The sequence below is a fragment of the Ovis canadensis genome, chromosome 8 (genome assembly GCF_042477335.2).
Source record: "Ovis canadensis isolate MfBH-ARS-UI-01 breed Bighorn chromosome 8, ARS-UI_OviCan_v2, whole genome shotgun sequence".
Lineage (NCBI taxonomy): Eukaryota > Metazoa > Chordata > Mammalia > Artiodactyla > Bovidae > Ovis > Ovis canadensis.
Window position 1 is genome coordinate 73353746 of NC_091252.1, and position 15969 is coordinate 73369714.

General features: G+C 38.6%; 1 non-coding gene across 1 annotated transcript; it reads left to right on the forward strand.

Annotated features, from left to right (window-relative positions):
* Positions 1-688: 688 nt before the first annotated feature.
* TRNAG-CCC (transfer RNA glycine (anticodon CCC)) lies at positions 689-760 on the forward strand. Its single transcript has one exon. It is a non-coding gene; the product is annotated as a tRNA-Gly (tRNA).
* The last annotated feature ends 15209 nt before the right edge of the window (positions 761-15969 follow it).

Sequence of the window (15969 nt, forward strand, 5' to 3'; positions counted from 1 at the left end):
GAACATTTATTAAGTATTAAGAAAAAACAGTACTACATAAACATTAACATTCATAACCGCATCTCCATATCATGTCTGAGAAATTTCTTCTTAGATTAACCCCCATGGAGTAAAAGTCTGTGGAAGCAGATGGACTTTGTACCTGGCCCTAAAGGTCAGCTGGAGAGAGTGCGGGGAGTTTGGCAGTAAATCCCCTAGTCCAGGACCTTCTCATAAGAAAAGCTTCATCTTCATTTCAATTGACAGGAATGAGGTTCAGCTTCTATCATAGACACAGCATTCAGCTAGGCTTCCAAAGGATCCTGTTACAGATGCTGATGATGCTGATGATGCTTATGAGTGTGTGAAGCACGTTGTATTTTCCAGACCCTTCCACACACACTCTTACGATTGAACCCGAGAACACTGCAGAGTGAGAAATACGTGTGCAAACTGGTGTGCTTTTGTTTTTGTTTTTTTTTCAGGAGAAGAAAAGACACATAATTCAATCTGATTTCTTGAACTTCTCTCATCAAAAGAACATTAAGATATTTTGGATATATCTCAGAAGAACCCAATTTTCACATTTTTCGATGTGCTGTCTCAACTAGTAATAACACTAGCAACTCTGGTTTGGGGACCACAGAAATAGGACATACACTGCACCCCTTCACTGACTCTGCCCACAAAGTTAACCAACAGTGGGACATCCCTGGTGGTCCAGTGGCTAAGACACCTCACTCCCAATGAAGGGGCCCAGGTTTGATCCCTGGTCGGGGAACTAGACCCCACATGCCACAATTAAAGATTCCACAGGCTGCAACTAAGACCTGGCAGAACCACATACATAACTATTTTAAAAATAGCCAACAGGTTGTTTCCATGTCCTGGCTATTATAAACAGTGCTGCGATGAACATTGGGGTACATGTGTCTCTTTCAGGACATGGAAACAACCTATATGTCCATCAGCAGATGAATGGATAAGAAAGCTGTGGTACATATACACAATGGAGTATTACTCAGCCATAAAAAAGAATTCATTTGAATCAGTTCTGATGAGATGGATGAAACTGGAGCCGATTATACAGAGTGAAGTAAGCCAGAAAGAAAAACACCAATACAGTATACTAACACATATATATGGAATTTAGGAAGATGGCAATGATGACCCTGTATGCAAGACAGGGAAAGAGACACAGATGTGTATACCGGACTTTTGGACTCAGAGGGAGAGGGAGAGGGTGGGATGATTTGGGAGAATGACAATCTAACATGTATACTATCTTGTAAGAATTGAATTGCCAGTCTATGTCTGACGCAGGATGCAGCATGCTTGGGGCTGGTGCATGGGGATGACCCAGAGAGATGTTATGGGGAGGGAGGTGGGGGGGGGGGGTTCATGTTTGGGAACGCATGTAAGAATTAAAGATTTTAAAATTAAAAAAATAAAAAACTAAAAAATAAAAAAAGAAATAAATAAAAGACCAACAACAACAACAAAAAAGAATGTCAAAAATAAAAAGAATTAAAAAATAAAAATAGCCAACAGGAAATATGGTCCTCATAAATAACTATTAGTGAGGCATGGTGTATACATTGTTCTAGGGAAATGTGAGTTTCCTCTGTAAGAAAACTCAGGAATGTGGTGATTTCCTGTCCCCCTATTCACTGGGCCCTTGGACAGTACCCATTTTATATTCTTAGGTGGAAATCTTTGCTTAACCATATGTTTGACAGAGCACAAAATATACTTATGAACAGAGTGCTTACTGGATTTTTCCTATGACCATAGTACAGCTCAAAAGAACTTTGCTCAGAATTCAGCTAATTTTCGTTTTCTTTCTTTCTCTCTTTTTTCCCCTATAACCATTGTTGGGGTGTCAAATGGGCATCTCTCTCATCTCCCAGACTGATGGCATCGCCTAGGACTTCCCACATAGACAAGATAAACGAAAGGCTTCCATGGACAGGTATGTAACTGTGGAGACAGCAGCGCTGCAAAAGAGGCCTCCTGATCAGAAAGAATGTCTGTCCCACAGTCAACTCTCTGACTCTGCAGTCACCTTTGACATGACTTACTGAATAGGAGTTTGTTTTCCAATTTCCATGGTTCAGTCATAGGCCATGCAAAGTAAATACTAGTAAATGAGCAACAGTAGGTTCAAAGGAACATAAGACTAGAAGCCCTCCTCCTTTGGAAGACGGTTTGGGGAACATTCACATATGAATCAATCTGTTTGCGGTCTTTGAAGTGACTTTGATTAAGAGTTGTGGCCCCAGTAGTAGTGAAATGGGTGGGGCCATCAAAGGAACTGACATTTTCCATATGGATGCTGAGGCTCACACCACATCCAGAGAAGCCCAGGTAATGGCCCTGTGCACAGAATGCGTTCAGCTTCAGAAAAATAAACCAGAAACTCACTACTCTTGGAGATTGCTTGGGAGTGGGTTTTATTTGAAGGAAAGAAAATATGCCATAAGATTTTAAGTTCCTACTGATCAGTGTTGAATTAAATTAATACCTAGTCCATTAAAATTTTTTCAGTGCTCTTTAATGAACAGAAAGGATAACTTCCTTTGAAAAAGCAAGCAGTTTGTGTATTTCCAATAGATACCATCTATGTTTCTGAATGAAACCACAAATAATAATTAACACTCAAAATTTTAGGGACCACATATAATCAAATACAATCCACTACACTCTCCCTGATTTTGTTAGAAGTCAGTTAATGAATATCTAAACTTTGTAAACTTATTAGAACAGAATTCAACAACTTTTTGAATTCTGAATGAGAAGGAAAATAACAATTCATTGAAAAATTAAAATATCTACCCACTCCGCTTAAATAGAAGAAACTTGAAAATAATTGAAGAACCCATTCTTTTGCTTTTGGTCTTTGAATTCAAGTCACTCTAAAATTTGTGTCTGAATAGTTCATGGTTTCCACTTGACTTTAATATTTTCTTCACTTTAGAATATTCTTAACTGCCTAATGTCACAAACTGCAGAATTACCTTTTAATTATTGAAAAAATTAATTACTTTTTATTATTACCTTTTAATTCTCAGACAAACATTAATTGATTTTGGAGGCCAAACAAAAAGGAAAATTTGAGACCAGCAATGCAGTTTGCATAGTGGCTTTGTAATCAGAGAGAAATTAATAATTAAGTCACTTGGACCAATTATTCCATCTTTTGGAACCTTAGTTTCATCATATTAAAAATGGGAACATAATATATCTTGCTAAGTTGTTATGAAGATTAGATGTAAAAACTGAACCATAAACTCTGCAGTTAGTTATTAAAAAATTATAATTACTGTTATTAAATTTCTTAGGCCTATTTTCTGATTGTCATCAGGTCTACAACCTGTTTCCTATGATGGGTTCTGTCTTGGGATAGCATTACATCTCATACACGTTTCCAGTCTTCATGGGATTTGAATCATAACTACATGCATACACAATTAATTTTTAGACTAATATCTCAGGGTTGATCATTTATACTATTAATAATAAATATGATGAATATCTTCTAGAATGATTTAAAACAGACATGAAAAGTAGGACTATATCATTATTGGCTCAAAATGTAACGAGGACAAACACATTCTATTCTAATAAGAATATTTAAATTGTTACCCAACTTGATTCAGAAAGAGTAAGAAATCTCCAGCTAGTATGGGAAAATCACACTCTCTTTTTCTCTGCAGCAGAGATCTGAAATTCATTATGTTTTTCAGTCCTCTTCCTGAGGTACCATTTCTGGCAGACTCTGGTCCTGTTCATCTATGACCATAAAAGAGCAAATGCTGCTGCCTCAACAAATTTTGTTTTCTAAAAGACTGAAAGATCTTTTTACATTTTAAGAAAAAATATTGACTGATAGTTGTAGCAGTATTTAGGAGATCCTGAGGGCCCCCAAAGAATGTTACTCTGAGCACTCATATAATTGCTGAGCAACACTTATTAATACATATTCATATAGTCAGCCACTTACTATCCAAGTGCCAAAACTTGGGTCCTCTGAGCCTACCCAGGTGAGACCTAGCAGAGTTGGTGCCTAAGGTCTCTCTGTGCAGGTTGTATAAAGGAAATCTGGATCAAAAGTTTACTAGTTAGCTGTTTGTTTACACTGAGTTTATGAAGGGTAGAGAAGCTTAAGAAACTTGAATCTTTTCATTAAATAATATGCCCAGTGAAGTGGTGATGAAACTCATTTGCCAGGATGGCTGCTAGAATCCCTTCCTAGTTCACCAGTTTGCCCTCATAAATTCTAACCAAAATGGAGTTGAATGCACTTTGTGTCAAAGACTAGTTATCTCAGACCCTAATACCACCCTGCCCTCAAAATGTCTTTCCTGTAAGAAATTAAGAATACCTTTGTAATTCATGAACACTTCCAGTAGACTTTTGAATCTTTGAGCATAGGAATAATGCTCTTTTCTTCCATCATGTCTCCATGTTTATACATGTTAAACAGGATGCAGCATGCTTGGGGCTGGTGTATGGGGATGACCCAGAGAGATGTTATGGGGAGGGAGATGGGAGGGGGGTTCAAAAAAAAAAAAAAGATTGCTAAACACACACACACACACACACACACACAAACCCTCTGATTTTAAAAAGTAAAATATTTTAAGTAACCATTAAAAGTTCAGAAGGACAGGATGAGACAATAAGGAGGAATCATCTTTTATACAGTTTACTAATGAGAGAAGAATTTCAGAAAACTATACACTTAATTTGACAGAGAGCAGAGTTGGGGGAGGATTCATTTAGAGATAAAACCTAGTAAAGCAAGGATCAGAAGAACAGACCCACAGAGGTAATCAGTACTCAATAAGACAGGAGAAGAGAAAAAGTAAAGAGATTTTTTGGGGTGGATGGCCTGTTGTCATCTCCTAAAACCAGGAGAATGGGGTAAGTTCCTTAAGGAGGGAGAGAAGAGAGAGTGCCTTTGCTAGGTAGAGCTGCGTCACAGCTGTTGGTATTTTACCTATTCCAGCATTACCTATAGAAAAAGAAAAAGCTGTGCTCCCTTCACTTCTGTCCATCTGCTTCATTAGCTTAAAGAACAATTCCATTAGAGCTTTACTTGGCAATTACAGTTATCATTTGTAATTGGAAACTATTCATATTAGTGGAAACCTAATTATTGTTTGCTGCTAATAATCCCTATGATCCCTAAGATTCTCGATAATTCTGGCTTTTTAGGATAATACTTGAATTGGAAATGTTTGGCTTTGACCTACAGTCTTCTAACATGCAGAACTGATCCCATTGAATCAGTTCTTTAGTTCAGATGTGGCTACATCTTAGTTTGTATAATATCTTTTTATAGTTTACAAATTGATCTACACAATCTTTATTTTTACAGTGAGAGATAGCTCATATACTGATTTTATAGATAAGTAAACTGAGACACAAAATAAGTGGCAAAGGCAGAACTCAAGCCAGGATTTCTGGCTCAAATTTGACATTCCTTGTGCCAACTAGTGTATGAATTAAATGTACCAGATACCTCCTTTCCATTAATCTACGAAAAGATGTCATGGTGGCTGTTCTTGGTATTGAGCAGGCAAGAATTACATAACACTGTCCTAATGTCTTCCTGAAATTTATTCTAAAAACTACTCCAAGGGTAGGGAAGGCCACCATCCTTGAATGATGTGACACCACTGATTGACAAAGACTCGGCTCAGACTTTGGGAAGAGCAGGGGGGATAACAAGCCAAGTCACAATCCAAATTAGTGCAGCCTCTCCTACAGCAGGATGAACACAATGTGGTCTTTGACCAACGTTTCAAAGCCCCGTGTAGCTTGAGCTCTGATGGTGCTTGTTAAAGAAGGGCAGGGCGGTGCCGAGCTGACAGCCTGGAACACTGATCCAAACACTGCAAACTGACGTGTAAATCACCCTCTGACTAGGGGTCTCGAACTTGGCAAAGGAAATGTCATCTCCAGATTCTGCCCGTCATGTGTTTATGCAGATATGGCCCTCCAGGTGCCTCTCTCCATCTCTACAGACAAGTGACATGGTGCTGGTAGAAATAACATTTTTGGAGTTTATTCCCAAGACTAGCTGTAATTTTTTTTTACACATTACTTTTATCTGAAATTCAAACATATTTTCCCTTTAAAATGCTGTATATTTCTATATCCAGAAGATAGGAAGAAGAGAACGATATCCAGTCAATGCATCAAATATCATACCCCCTTGCCAGGCTGAAATTCTTCTCTACTGCCTCTGTAGCCACTGGCCTCAGGGCTGTCTCTCTCTCCTCAGATCCTTGTTTTACCTTTCAAGACTACTCGGTTGGGCTCTTCCTCATGCAGGTGATTTGACCAAGATCTCATAGTATCCTAAAATCTTCAGTCTATCCATGAGTGGCCCGTTGCTTCTCCTTTCACTGATCATTTCTAATAATTGAGAGAAATGAAATTAAAAGTCAGCCATTCCTGATAATAACTTAGCAATTCTTGAAAATATTGACAAGGAGAAGCCATGATGTATGTTTACATACGTGGTCAAAAGTTATGAACTTCTAGGTATAAAATAAAGAAATTATGGGGATGTAATATACAGCATGGTGACTGTAGTCAGTAATACTGTATTATACATTTGATAATGCTAAAAGAGTGGATTTTAAAAATTCTCATTAGGAGGAAAAATTTATAACTGGTGATATATGTTAACTAAATTTTTTGTGAGCATTTTGCAATACATATAAATGCTGAGAGTCATTATATTGTACACCTGAAACTAATACAATGTTATATGTCTGCTATACAAAAAAAAACAAACAAAAAAAAGATGTATGTCTAATATGAAGCTTTTTTGTCTTTTCTATTTTCATTCCTATTTACCTGGCCAATCAAGAGTTGTCCATATTAGTGACTCTTAAATGTGCCTATGAATGTCTGGGTAGTTTTCATTCAGTAGATCTGGGTTCTGAATTTCTTGATTGATGATTGCTTGATGATACTGATGCTGTTGGTCCACGGATCTCAGTTTGGGTAGCACGGACCTGTATATTGCATATTAGCAGAACGAAGAGTATGAGGGATTGTGTGTGGTAAAGATAATATAATTCAGATTCTTCTGATAATTTGTAAATATCTAGGCAAAATGGCTTCCCAGGTGGTGCCAGTGGTAAAGAACCCGCCTGTCAGTGCAGGAGATAAAGCAGATGCAGATTTGATCCCTGGGTAGGAAAGACCCCCTGGAGGAGGGCATGGCAACTCTCTCTGGTATTCTTGCCTGGGAAATCCTGTGGACAGAGGAGCCTGTCGGGTTACAATCTATAGGGTCACAAAGAATCAGACATGTCTGAAGCGACTTAGCACACACACACTGGCAAATAGAGTCTATACTACTGGAAATCCAATCATATTTTAAGAATGCCTATTGGTTTATAATCAATAAGTATCAAAATAAATGAGAGCTAAACTTTCCAATTTTTTTCCCCTTAGTTTGCAAGATACAGACAATTCTCAGTTTGTAAACAAAGTACTAGGATGTCCTCTTTTTAAAACTGATTTTTTAAGTAACAAAATTTAGAATGGAATTATAAAAGTAGGAGCCATATTGAGACCTAAGTTGACATAAACTGAGTACAGCTATGGGGCTTTCATCACATCTTGAAAGGTCTCCCCCAAGCCCTCTCAGGTCAAATCAGCTTGCCACAATCTCCAAGAGTAGAAGAGCCTTTCGCTAGCAACAGTGAGTATTATTTAGAATATTGAATATCTCTATTTGATATTTCAAAAAAAAAAAAAAGAATTCCCATTGCTACTATGAAATGCAAATGCTTTTTGTTAATTGAATCATCATATAATATCTTTAAAAAATAATTTGATAGTTTAATTAATTAATTTATATATTTATTTGGGCCATGCTGGGTCTTCATTGTGGCACACTGGCTCCTACAGTTGTAGTGTGGAGGCTTTACTGCCCCAAGTCATGTAGGATCTTAGTTCCCCAATGAGGAATGGATCCTGAATCCTGTCCCCTGCACTGGAAGGCAGATTCTTTACCACTGGACCACCAGGGAAGTCCCTTCATATTGTTTCTTAATATTACATTCAGTTTTCAGTGATAAGAATTCAGATTATTCAACAAATATTTATCAGTTCAGTTCAGTTCAGTTCAGTCACTCAGTTGTGTCTGACTCTTTCCGATCCTATGAACCGCAGCACACCAGGCCTCCCTATCCATCACCAACTCCCGGTGTCCACTCAAACCCATGTCCACTGAGTCGGTGATGCCATCCAACCATCTCATCCTCTATCGTCCGCTTCTTCTCCTGCCCTCAGTCTTTCCCAGCATCAGGTCTTTTCAAATGAGTCAGCTCTTCACATCAGGTGGCCAAAGTATTGGAGTTTCAGCCTCAGCATCAGTCTTTCCAAAGAACACCCATGACTGATCTCCTTTAGGATGGACTGGTTGGATCTCCTTGCAGTCCAAGGGACTCTCAAGAGTCTTCTCCAACACCACAGTTCAAAAGCATCAATTCTTCTGCGTTCAGCTTTCTTTATAGTCCAACTCTCACATCCATACATGACCACAGGAAAAACCATAGCCTTGACTAGATGGACATTTTTTGGCAAAGTAATGTCTCTGCTTTTTAATATGTGTCTAGGTTGGTCATAACTTTCCTTCCAAGGAGTAAGAGTCTAAATTTCATGGCTGCAATCACCATCTGCAGTGATTTAGGAGCTCAGAAAAATAAAGTCTGACACTGTTTCCACTGTTTCCCCATCTATTTGCCATGAAGTGATGGGACCAGATGCCATGATCTTAGTTTTCTGAATGTTGAGCTTTAGGTCAACTTCTTCACTCTCCTCTTTCACTTTCATCAAGAGGCTTTTTAGTTCCTCTTCACTTTCTGCCATAAGGGTGGTGTCATCTGTATATCTGAGGTTCTTGATATTTCTCCTGGCAATCTTGATTCCAGCTTGTGCTTCTTCCAGCCTAGCGTTTCTCATGATGTACTCTGCATAGAAGTTAAATAAGCAGAGTGACAATATATAGCCTTGACATACTCCTTTTCCTATTTGGAACCAGTCTGTTGTTCCATGTCCAGTTTTAACTGTTGCTTCCTGAGCTGCATACAGGTTTCTCAAGAGGAATGTTAGGTGGTCTGGAATTCCCATTTCTTTCAGAATTTTCCAGAGTTTATTGTGATCCACACAGTCAAAGGCTTGGCATAGTCAATAAAGCAGAAATAGATGTTTTTTCTGGAACTCTCTTGCTTTTTCGATGATCCAACGGATGTTGGCAATTTCATCTCTGGTTTCTCTGACTTTTCTAAAACCAGCTTGAACATCTGGAAGTTCACAGTTCACATATTGCTGAAGCCTGGCTTGGAGAATTTTGAGCGCTACTTTACTAGTGTGTGAGATGAGTACAATTGTGAGGTAGTTTGAACATTCTTTGGCATTGCCTTTCTTTGGGATTGGAATGAAAACTGACCTTTTCCAGTCCTGTGGCCACTGCTGAGTTTTAAATTTGCTGGCATATTGAGGGCAGCACTTTGACAGCATCATCTTTCAGGATTTGAAATAGCTCAACTGGAATTCCATCACCTCCACTAGCTTTGTTCATAGTGATGCTTCCTAAGGCCCGCTTGACTTCACATTCCAGGATACTTCATGACATTTAGCTAGGGGTTAAGCATATAGGTTGGAGAAGGCAATGGCACCCTACTCCAGTACTCTTGCCTGGAAAATCCCATGAACGGAGGGATCTGGTAGGCTGCAGTCCATGGGGTTGCTAAGAGTTGGACACAACTGAGCGACTTCACTTTCACTCTTCACTTTCATGCACTGGAGAAGGAAAAGGCAACCCACTCCAGTGTTCTTGCCTTGAGAATCCCAGGGATGGTGGAACCTGGTGGGCTGCTGTCTATGGGGTTGCACAGAGTTGGACATGACTGAAGCGACTTAGCAGCAGCAGCAGTAAGCATATAGGTAAACAAGACAATAAAAATCCTAGCCATTGATATGTCAGTCGTTTGTCTTTTTTTATCCTAATATGTCTTTTTATAACTTTGTAACCACTCCTCCAAAACTTCTTTAGCTTTAAGTGCAAAATTGAATCCTGAACCCTTATTCAAATTTTTAAAAATATGGGCAACTGAAACATTTATGAATGTTGTCACAATTGGAAAGATCATAAAACTTGCACCTATTTTTGATATGTGCTATATAAATGTACATGTATAAACTATGGCTTCTGCCTACATGCAGAATACTTTACACTTACTTCTAATTTTTGTGGATGATGTTGTATTGTAATCACTTTGGGTAAAGAATCCACCTGTGATGTACAGGAGGCATGGGAGACACAGGTTTAATCCCTGGGTTGGCAAGATCCTCTGGAGGAGGAAATGGCAACCCACTCCAGTATTCTTGCCTGGAGAATTCCATAGACAGAGGAGCCTGGGAGACTACAGCTCATGGGGTTGCAAAGAGTCAGGCATGACTGAGTACATGGCACATTCCTTAATGGGGCTGTAAATTTCTTGATGAAACCAGCACTACTGAGTTGCCAAGCTAGGAACTGGGCCTGTCTGGGCTCCCTAAATCATATTGATTGAATTTTGTAAACACCCCTTAAATCATCCGTTTTCAAGTCCTCAAAATATCACCCAAGCAATTTACAAGAGCCTCTTTACTTGCTTCTGCTTTGGGCTTTCCCCTGACTTCACATTTTAGGCTTCCAATCTGACATCTTCAGTCCCCAGAGAAAAAGTCTTTCAGTTGTGTTTGACTCTTTGCGACCCCATGAACTGTAGCCTGCCAGGCTTCTCTGTCCTTGGAATTCTCCAGGCAGGAATACTGGAGTGAATAGTTACTCCCTTCTCCAGGAGATCTTCCCAACCCAGGGATTAAACCTGGGTCTCCCACATTGCAGACAGATTCTTGACTGTCTGAGCCACCAGGGAAGCCCAGAGGGAGCTCTCTAAAATGTCAGTGGCTTGTGTCTTGCCTGGCTTCAGTGGATTCTCATGAACAATCAGGGTAAATCCAAAGCAGTATACAAATTCCATGAAAAAACACATGAGGAAAATGTTGCATTCTGTCTACATCCTTTGATTTATAGTGTGTTTTGATGTATTAAAGCTTCTGAGGGTGGGATGATTTGGGGGAATGGCATGGAAATATGTATAATATCATATAAGAAAGAAATTGCCAGTCCAGGTTCGATATAGGATCCTTGGGGCTGGTGCACTTGGATGACCGGGAGTGATGGTACTGGGAGGGAGGTGGTAGGGGGTTCAGGATGGGGAACACGTGTACGTCCATGGCGGATTCATGTTGATATATGGCAGAACCGATACAATACTGTAAAGTAATTAGCCTCCAATTAAAATAAATAAATTTAAATTAAAAAAAAAAGATTTGTGTGGATGAAGAAGTATCCTTGGGCAGAAAAGTACAAACAGACCATACTTGTATGACACTGAATAAATGGCTAAAAAAGACCAAAAAAAAAAAAAAAAAAAAACCAAACCAAAACAAACAAAACAAAGCAAAACAAAACAAAAACTTCTGAGAAGACCTGCAGTTAAACAGACCTCTCTTGTTTCATTTAATTCAGAATGTCTCAGATTTATTTAACTATGAAATTCTTCTCTTCCTAGTAATTCCTATAAAACTCCTTCAAGCCAGCATTCTCCAGGACACAGTTTGGGAAGTTCATTTGGTGATCTGAAGGCAAAGCTCTGACCTTTGTCTTTCTGAGGGCCCTTAATCTGATCCTCCTCAGAGTGGCTGCATTCAGCTGCTGTACTTGATTAAACACAGCTGATTCAATAACATTTTGGAGCTATATTCTAAAGTTTAGATTTTTAAAATCATTGTACACAATTCAGTGATTTGACATTTAAATGAAGCAAGATTCAGAGAGGGAGATACTTATTCAGGGTCACATGGATAATAAACTAGACATTAAATTGCACAAAAATAGCTTAGTACAGAAAATAAAACAATGGCATTTGGGGGGAGCAGGTGAGAGCAATGTATGTGACAAGAAAATAAATTGGAAAAAGAAAGCAAAAATCAAACAATGATCATCTAAAAGTTATTCTTTCAAATAGACACATAATATAAGCTACACCTGTAATCCATGTAATGTAATCATAATTTTTCCAGTAGTCAGAACAGTAAAAAGAAATAGATGACATCAATTTGAGCAATTTATTATATTTAACTCTACATGTCCAAATTTTCATCATTTCAACATGTAATCAGTATTAAAGACAATGTGATATTTTACATTTGTTTTGAATGAGGTCATCATTCAAATCTGATGTGAATTAATGCACACATAGTATCAATATATCTCAGTTCAAACTAGCCACATTTTAAGTGTTCAGTAGTCATGTATACCTGTAGCTATTGTGTTAGCACAGAGATAGAACATTTCCATCACTTCAGAAATTTCTATTGGATCACTCTGATCTGAACTGATGGTTCTCAATTGAGGGTGATTTTGCTCCCCAAGAAACATCTGGCACCATCTGGAGATAATTTTTAATTATCACAATGAGGGGGGCGGGAATAGTGGCATCTAGTAGGTAGAGGCCAGGAATATTGCTAAACATCTTACCACGTACAAAAATTTACCAGGTCCAAAATATCAAAAGTGCTGAGATGAGAAACCCTAGTCTAGAGAATTAGTGAACCAATGAGAAATTGTAGTCTATTCTGTACAAAGAATATAATTTCTAGATAATTTATAGTAATTATAATCTCTTCTCTCATTTATTCATTTAACAAATATTAATAGTTTCAAATAGCAACAGACACTGTGTTAGGACTTTAGACATATAGACTCATCAGACATCATAAAATATGTCAATGAATAAGCAATAAGGGCTATACTGTGTAAGACGCAGAGATGGGGAAAGGAAGGAGTAATCAACATTGCTTAGGTTTCTCTCCACTACACTGTTAACATAAGGTCTATATATAGATGAATGAAAGGGAAAATAAAAGATGGAAAAGAAAAAATGAAATTAAGTCAAAACTAGAGAAATAAGAAGGAAAAAGATTTTTAAGAAAAATAAATAATACAGTAAGTTGAGAGACTGGAAGGAAATCAGACTGGGAAGGTCAAGTAGAGTGAAATGGAACCTAAGTTATATGTACAGAACAATAGGAGAAAGGCCAGTGACATTAACCACAGCTGTCCAGATTCTAATATCTGTTTGCTCAGGGTCTTCTCTATTCCATTTGCCATGGTCCTCCCTAAAGTATCCTATCTACACCTATCTCCAACGAGTTTTCAGTTTTTCCTTTTGAGAGTATAAAGAGTTTATTTTCTGGAAGAATGTCAAGTTTCTGTATACTTGGAGTGGAAGGCAGGCCAACTGGAGATAGAATGGGGTCAGTGTTTGGACAGCAATCTGTCACAAAGCAAAGGCTGTCATAGACAGCCTTGGAGACACAGACAAAGACGCATGACCATTGTTTTCCAGTGAGAGCCTTTAAAGCACCTTGGGGTCGCCATCCTGCATGGGGCCCCAAGTTTCCGTGTCGGACCACCTGCCAGGAGCTGTGCATTGCGCTGACCTCTCCCAACCCAATGTGAATAACTTCCGAGAGGTAGCCCCCGTGAAGGCAGGGGCTGCAAGCCACTGAAGAAAGAGAGGAGATTTATAGCTCTAGGATATCTTTGCCTTTTGAAAATAAAATGGCACATTAGGGCAAAGGAGGAGTTTGGATGAAAGGGGGGATTGCCTATCTCCAGGCATGACCAGTTCAATGTTTATTACCCAGTGCAAAAGCTTGGGTCAGTCCATGCAAGTCTGTGGAGAAAAGAAAGGATTGGTGTGTTTAGTAACAAATAAACAGAGGCTTCTCAAGACTTCTGTGATCCGTTTTTCAAAAGCCTTATCCCAAATGATTTTCTTTCCCAGGAAGCGGTGTTTTTGCCTGGGAGCCTTGGAGGCACAATACCTCTTGCCAGCATCTAGAAACAAACTAGGTTCTCCTCTAAAATATCTTGGGATCTACCATCAGTATGCCATTAAAAATCTCCTTGAAATAAAAAGAGAACTAGGTGCTGTGTCTTTTGTGGTCATTTTGATTTTTCTAACCTTTAAGAAATTATTTGCCCTCTTAAAAACCTTGATGGCTCTCTTAAACCCCTATGACTCTTTTAGCCCCTGAAAAAGATCAATTCTTTTTTAAAAATAAGATAATGGCCGTATTCCTGATGTTGTTCCTACAAGGACAGAGAGTTACTTAGATCCCCAAGTTATCCCTGTTTTTTGATGGCAAACAGGAAAGTGAGGAGATTCACCATCAGAAAATTTCACATTCTTGGAGGACGGGTGTCTTTCTTCAAGTTTTGAGGGAAAAAGAGGAGTTCTGGGCAGGAAAACTAAGGTTCAGTTTCAGAGTTCCATAGTGGACATGTCTGAGGCTGGACCGCGGAAATCCATACAATGAAAACACAGACAAGGGAGATTTGCACAGCTTTTAACTTAGGTCAAAAAACGTGTAATTTGTTAAGTAAGAGGGCACTAACACGTGCCATGTCACGCTGGATTTTCTTGAAAAATAAAAAAAAAATCACAAAGTTAAACTTTCAGTCAACCTGAAAATATTAGCTTTTTATGGGGGCAGGGCGGAACGAATGGAACAGCAGCACTTTTTTTTTTTTTTTCCTTTTTGATTGCTCATTTTCTGAGTCCTCAAAGAATGATAGGGGAGTGAGGCAGGCAGGAAACAGGGGTAGGGGATTTAGGAAAGTATTAAAGATACAGCCCAAGTAGAAAAGGTAGGTGTCTACAACTAAGGATCAAAATATATGGCAGGGCACAATGATACATGTTGTTTTCTTAAGTTTGAAATCTTTTAGTTGAAGGAAGAAAATGCAAATACTTCTATAGAATGTTATGTTATAGAACATTCTATGGAATGTTATGGACAACCCAGCTAAAAGCAATGTTTGCCTATTTCTAACTTTGAAGTGGCAAATACTTTTCAAGAAATAAATCACATGGGTTTAGAAAGAAGAGATATTAATTATAGAAAAATTTCTTTGTAAACAATTTTTTTTTTTGGAGAAAAAAAGAGAAATCTTGTCCACAAGCATGATAAGATCAAAGACCAGGATTCATGGGTATATAAAACACCGTGAGAGAGTATAGAATGAGGTTCACATCTGAATCTAGACACCAATGTCTATTAACTACTTTTCATGAAAATTTTTCTTATTAAATAAAAACTACACCATAAAATTTGTAAATTTTCCCCATCTGATTTTTAATTATCTTGACTTCTTCCTTCATTGATTATGAGTGCTTTATGCTAATAAGAAAGCCCTATCTCCTTTGTGTACTTCCCCTCTAACTTTTAGCCAACAATCATGTGCCTTTTAAAATTAATTTTAAATGAGCAGAGTAAGGGGGATAAGGATACTGAATAAGATATCTCCTGAGGCCAGTGGATACTAGTTTAAATCTGAAACAGACTCTACTTTTCTATCATTAATCATCCTTCCATTACCATTTCAAATATTCTATTTGGTCTCTGAACAGAAAAGTTGACATCAAAAAATAGCAGTTCAACTGATGTCCTGGATTTTATGTTAGGACGTAACTGGTGAGGAAATGGTGGACCAATGAATAATCCTACATTTTTGCTCAAGTGAAAATCCAGAAAGAGGTTACTGTACTTACACTCCCTGGCCTCCCTCTCCTGGTACTGGCAGGAAAATGGAGAGAGCTCTGACCCCCAGCGTCTGCACAAAGAGTGTTGGACAATGAAGAAGGTCGACTCTTTCTATACAGACCTGCTTTTGTGCTCCATTTGGGGCTTGATCTTTGCAGCCCGAAAGCTCGGTAGATGCCAGGGAGATAGATGTGGTGTGTTTGCCTCATCCAGAGCAGCAGCTGAGCCACTTTCACACAGGCAGGCAGGTACAGCCGAGCCTGGTAACAGATGAGAACCCCTGGGGAGCCCCTG